Here is a 6,623-nt window from a genome sequence, read left to right on the forward strand (position 1 = left end):
AACGGTCACATCCACTACTTCACACACAGGGAAGGAATAGGAGGAGGTAGAGAAGGAGAGGAGCTGAGGGGGAGAAAATACCTCAGGCAAGCCAAAGCCAGATAGAGAGGGCTGGAAGGAAGGAAGAGAGAGAGAAAAAGGTTGCAGGCGGCTAGCAGAGCGTCTTCATTAGAGTATAGCAGCTAGCTCTGGCACCGAATAGCCAAGCACTGTAGTAAGAGCTGCTCATCCTCTCAGTTAATTAGGATTTCTGCTGCTTCATTTTGGGGCGAGGGACAGGATGTTGGAGGCTTGATTGCCTTTTATTTCCCAGCCTAACGGCTCGGCTGCCTCTGCCGCTTTATTAACGGGAGATCTTGCAGATTTACAGCTCCGCGGCAAACATCAATTTCAATAATTACAAGAAAACTGTTAGCGGGGACACAATGAAACACACGCACACACACTTTTTTTTCTCCCCCCCTCTATCGTCAGCACTCCAACGCTCCTCCTTCACAGGATCTAATTTCCATAGATGTGCCCTTTTCATGATTGCATATTATAAACATGTTAAAACGTACACGGATTTGCCTCAGTCACACTTAGCAATTCAAACACTTTAACAAGAAATCCCTGCCCTGAAGGGCACCGCAAATACTGTGAATGTCACATTTACATTCAACACTCAGACCTCAGCATTTGTGTTGTCACAAAACAAAACGGATGAGAGATGTTTTCTCTGTGGAGCAATTACAGCCGGCTAAATGTAGTACTGGTCAGAATCAGAGCGAACAGTTATCACCCTGAAAAATCATCACGTGAGTTAATAGGATAAAAAAAATCTTTGGAGATATATGGGATTACAAGAACAGCCCCTCTTATTAGCTATATCTTTACAGACTGGCACCATGCCTGGAATTAGATTTTATCAGCTGACAAAGAGCATTTGTGAGACCGAACTGAACGCTGGTCTCAGACAATACCAATGACTGGGGCAAAAAAAACAGAAATCAAAGGCAACCGACAACAGATTCAGAGCAGAGAACCAGATTTCATTTGAATAAAATCAATAATTGTGTTGACTTGCAGTGTATTGCCTTCCTGTCTTCTCATCTTGCTTGCTAATGTTTCTTTCATGAGAACAGCCCACTGCTGGTGACATTATAGCTACAGCACTTTCCACAAGTCCCCAATGGGTCGGTGAAAATGGTTGGCGTAAAACACAATTAGTACGGTCCATATGGCTGCTAGTGGAGGAGGAGCGGCGAGGTCCCCGTGTGGTCCCTACAGAGGCCCGTTTCTTTTGTTACCTTAAAAGATCAAACTGTTGTCATAATAATGGGCCCGTTCAGACTCTGCCGCTCGGTTTTCCTAAAGCGGCTACTTCAACAGATCCTTACATTGTGGAACTGACTCTTGGCAAATAAATTGACCAACCTTGGCTGATAGCCTAATCAATAGCTACTTCATCATGATTAATGGCTCATATTGGATAATGGGGGAAATTTAATGTGAGGGGAGCGTTACTTCCTCATTTCAGCGCTCAGCCTTATCGATCGGTTATAACCCCCCTTTTTGACCAATGGAATGTGCTGATAAGAGAGCAATGTGTTCGACCTATGTAAACTGAGCACAGAGAAAATGATTTACTGTGCTTTAGGCGCGTCTCATTCACTGATAGCTCTGTATGCCCAGCCTGACAAGCATTTTCTTGCCTGAGAAACGCAGACACCTTTTACTGAGTAGAGGCGAACAACAACAGCTTGAGGCAACAGATTTATTACAAATTGATCTATTAGATAGCACTGCTGTGCTTCGATGTTTTCTCTCTCTCTCTCTGACTCTCTTTCTCTCTCTCTCTCCCTCTCTCTGACAGCCTTCCCCTGATGGTAGCTAGAGTGTATCAGAGTGGAAGTGCTACAGTGGCAAATCTAAATCCAATCCTCAGAAGTCATTTTCTCAGTGCCGGCTGCTAGAACTGGGGGTACAGAGACAAGATGTCCATCCTTAAACCTAGTCGATCCAGCCGTAAGTCCCGGCACCTAAACTGAAGGCTCAGCAGGCTCAATAGGTGCAAGGGCGAGCAAGGACACAGTAAACCGGAGGCACCTCGTGAACAGGAGAGCGGAGAGTGCCACAATGTCACTGGGGTCATTTCCTTACGGATGCATGAACCCTGAGCTCACCGCTGGCTTGCGTGCCGTCTCCATTAAAACATCAGTCACAGGTCTGGGCTCAGCAGCTCTGCAAACAAACTGTGCCTCATGTGCACAGTCACAACATCGGTGCAATACACACATTAGTCACAGAGGACACAGAGCACGACCAGCGCTTTGTAAAAAAAGACGCATGTATGATTTGTCTCGTCCACAGCGTTGAAAATCAAAATGTTCTGCAAACTCAATATTGTACAGGAAGAAAACAACGAGCCATTATAGCCCCTTTAATGAATGACAAAGACATTTGTTTGTCTGGACAATAGACAGCTGTTATTGACAAATCTCTCTATGAAACAATCAATTAAATCAACTGCATCATTCAGACTCGCTAATCAAGGTGGTTCCCTGATAATTATAACAAACTGACTGTTTATCTTAATCACTGCGCCAGGAAAACACAGTATTTTACACTTTCCTAACATCTTGTCCAACATACAACACTATGGAGCTCAGCCTGAAGCGGGTCTATTATTAGCCAAGTGAGAACTCTGCTAACATTACCGTTTATCATGGGTCCAATACGTCGATGGAAAAACCTGAACTGTCATAAAAAAGCAGAACAGAATGACAAGTTCCCTCACGCTTCTGTTCAGCTAACAGAGCAGTGTTTGGCAGGTTATGTAGCCTATTTAACAATATACATTTGTGCTAAAAAAAAAATACTGCTGTCAATAGTAACAATGAGCGCTGACAGAAAACTGCACAGACTCTATTGTGCTCCTTTCCTTTAATCACCTCCATCTTTCATCTGCGCTACAGAAGAAAAAGAGCACATGGAGAAAAAGGCTATTGGCTTCCGGACGGAGTAAATGTGTGTATCGCTGAGAAAGGGCATCATCTAAAAGACGTTGAAATGTTCTAGGGAGTAGTGTATATGTCTATATAAACATCCTCAGGCAGACAGCTGCAGGGGGTGTGCGCGGTAAAACACTGGTATGCATTGTTTGTGTTTCTGCACCACTAGCGCCATGCCGTGTCATTACATGAGGCAATCTCTTACCTAATCAGCACTGACACACACAGCGGCAAAGCACTCCTCTTCCTCCTCCTCCTCATCCCTCTCCCCCCTTTCTTTCCCTCTCCTCAGGGGCCAGCCAGCTGATCCTACACCATTTCATTTTCCTCTTTCACTGAGATGGCAAATGGCTGACTGTTATTTTTGAAGACTTTCAAATCATGCTATTGGCACTGTAATTGACCAAGTGCTATTATTAGCGTATCTTGCCCAAATACTGAAAAAATAAGCTATCATCTGCATGCTATGATGTGTTTTAACTAATAATTATGAGACGCATCAGAAATGTAACCACGTGTAAGACCTACTACTACTGTGACTAATTCATGCATTCATTGACCAATATTTACTGTTGCTTCACAATTCTTACAAATGTTCCCCTGGCCGTCATTTCCAGTTTCCACACACTCGGTTGTACAATCGCTAATGTACATAAACCACAGAAGACACAGATTTGGTGAGTTGCAACACTTTGCAGTCTCAAAGCCGCATACAAAACTGAACAAGGCAAATATGAAAAAAACTTTTTTTTTTTTTGGGTTGTACCTAGGACCTGCCGAGAGGCTGGCAACAACACAGAACACAATGTGTCTGATTAGTTAAGATGTGAATCCATGCCAAGCCGACCCAATAAGACACAGACGGCATTTGCAGGATGGAGTGAGACAGACTTCACCGAGAAGCTGAGCTCACAGAGAAAGCAGATTTGATCACATCTAGTACATAAAATGCCACCAGCAGTATGTAGCGAGACAGCTCACAATTGTTAACACGGATGGCGTTTGCCGATACCATCTCCTTGGCACAATTGCGGAGCTGCAGAGCTAGGCCTAAATCAAACAAAGATGGGATATGATGCAGCATGCTTAGATCTCCTCTTATGAGAGGTGAAGGGAGGCTGTCAAAGAACACAAAACATATCCAGCATCTTGCCTCCTCTGACTTTTTTTCTGGTATAAGCCAGGAGGAGGAAGAGGAGGAGAAAGGTGGGGACGGTGGGGAAGGGGTAGAAGGGGTGGAGGGTGGGGGTGCTAGCCTCATTTCTGCCAGTGTGCCCTGTGCGTGTCAGTCCAATATCTTAAAACAACACATGCAAGGCTTTGCTACAGCCAATTACCCAGCTCTTGGCACGGGAACTGAAAAACATCTTCGGAGAACAATAAAGAGAGCTTGGCTTGTTGTGCGTGCTGTCAGTAAGTGCTGACAGATTGTTATTTTTAATGAATATACAGCACTTGAATGGCCCATCAAGAGGTCTTTGAGCAAACACTGCTCCTTTGTTCAGAGCATTAATTTTCTATGTAACAGCCAGATACCTTGCAACAAAATTGATATCAAGCACTGTAAAAGGAAAAAGCCAAATCCGTTTATCCACTTGCTTCCTTATTGTCCACTATGCATAGTGATTTGAATATAAATACAAGGCAAAACACACTTTTTGATTACAAACTTGATGTCTAAAAGATGCCTGATTACACATCATTTCCTGTGCAGGTTCTGGCAAGCGGACATTTCACTGTTTACCTAGCTGTCCTGCCAGGCTGCCAACAGAATTTCATACTGTATATGAAATCCCTGAGCAGAGCAGTCTCGCACAAAAACATTAAATCAGCCTTATCACCTTTCTTTGAAACACAATAGCCTTGCTGAAAGTAAAATGCCTCTTTTAAAATACAAGCCAGCCACACCAATAACAGGTTATAGCACTACCTCGCACTGCTACACACCGCCTCAGTCTACAACCTGAAGTAGCTCTGAGACTAGACCCGGGCATTATACAGGGGAATCATCTTTCATGACAATTCATGGTGAGGGAAAGATCTAGCGAAGGCGTCTAGGTGAAAAACAGCAAGATGCCATTCGAGCGCAGCATGTCAACATTGAATTCCCGAGCATGTGTATTGACAAATCATCCAACAAAGAGGTGTCAGAATGCAGTGAGAAGGGATTTTTTTCCCCCCTTTAACATTGTCTGGCTCTCCTTTTGCTACATATTACTCACAGGGAGCTGCCGTTAGTCAAAAACACATTAGTCATTTAAGGAAAATGGCAGGGTTATTACACTTCTCTTATCATTACTCTGCTGCTACTACAGACACCCAGCTAGATTAACACTCAATGGACGGGGTGTGCCATTTGATATGTGACTCAAAGTAATTTTATCCACTGCTGCTCTGGAGATCCCATTCAAATTGAAACACTATAAAACACACTGACCTACTCTGACCCCTGCACTAACCACATAATGTGGATTAAAAAGGACTCTGCACATTTATACAGAAAAGAAAGATGGGCGCTATTAAAAAATGAAAAAAATGATCACTACAGTTCAGTCTGTTTTAAGCCAAGTGTACTTCTACAAAAACCATACACCAAACATTAAGGTGCTTTTCTGTCAAGAGCTGTGCTACAGTAGTAATCAACATATAGCCTGTAATGGCAGACCTAACCTAGCAAGGCTTCAGTCTAAGTGGTGGTTAACGAAAATCAAAATCACGACAGCTAAGCAACTGGCAGCAGGAAAAGCCACACAAACATTAGATGTATGGAGCTAAAAGGTTTGATCAGAGGCACAGAAAAACTGCAGGTTTTGGTTTAACAAGTGTATTTTACAGACAGAAATATACATTACCAGAGTTAATCTTTTAATTGTATTAATAAACTCACTGACTAAAATATTTTTTGCAGTATTCCTCACAAAATATTCTATGACCATATGGGTGTATGTGTGCGTTTTCTTCCCTAACCCTCTGTTACTAAACCATAGTGTGTAACAGACATTAAAGAAGGAAGTCATGTGTACATGAACTTTGTTTTTCAGTTCAGTGACCTCTCTCTCCACATATCATTATCAGGAGGCCTGAACAGGTGGCAATGGCTGGATAGATAGAAAGAGTATTGGTGTAGCTGAGTGTAAACTTTAATGTGCCAAAACATGTCCATATTAGGTTCTTTACAATCGTTTAACATAATGTGGTGTTGAGCATATCCATGTTTTACAATGCAACGCAGCAAAGATCTCAGATAATTCATTAAAGACTTCTTTATACACAGTCTAATATTGCAGCACTTTGACAAGTAAGAAAATGCAGGCTTTGTTGTTGTCCATTACATTACATTACATTCTTTCAGTGCACTGAAAATAGGTTGGCATTTATGGAGCAAAAAAAATGTTTCTCAGTCCTTTGATCACTGAGCATAGTGTTTATTCATTAGTTATGGTGAAGTCCACAATTGTGCGTGTCTATGTAGCCTGTAAGGCACAAGAAAGTGTACATGTCAGGAGTGAGTCACAGACTCTCAATCAGAATGAATCACTAACTTTTAATGACCTTTGAAATGCCTTTTCAAATTGCAGATATTAAAATGGACAGAAAACATCTTTGGAATCTGATCTAAAGGACAGATTA

The 6,623-nt window shown here is 42.4% G+C and overlaps 1 protein-coding gene across 5 annotated transcripts in view; it reads right to left on the minus strand.

Annotated features, from left to right (window-relative positions):
* The window catches only part of rerea (arginine-glutamic acid dipeptide (RE) repeats a), a 132,591-nt gene that overhangs the window by 124,782 nt on the left and 1,186 nt on the right, over positions 1 to 6,623 (minus strand). The gene's annotated exons all lie outside the window — the stretch shown is intronic.

This window comes from Thunnus albacares, chromosome 5 (genome assembly GCF_914725855.1).
Source record: "Thunnus albacares chromosome 5, fThuAlb1.1, whole genome shotgun sequence".
Classification (NCBI taxonomy): domain Eukaryota; kingdom Metazoa; phylum Chordata; class Actinopteri; order Scombriformes; family Scombridae; genus Thunnus; species Thunnus albacares.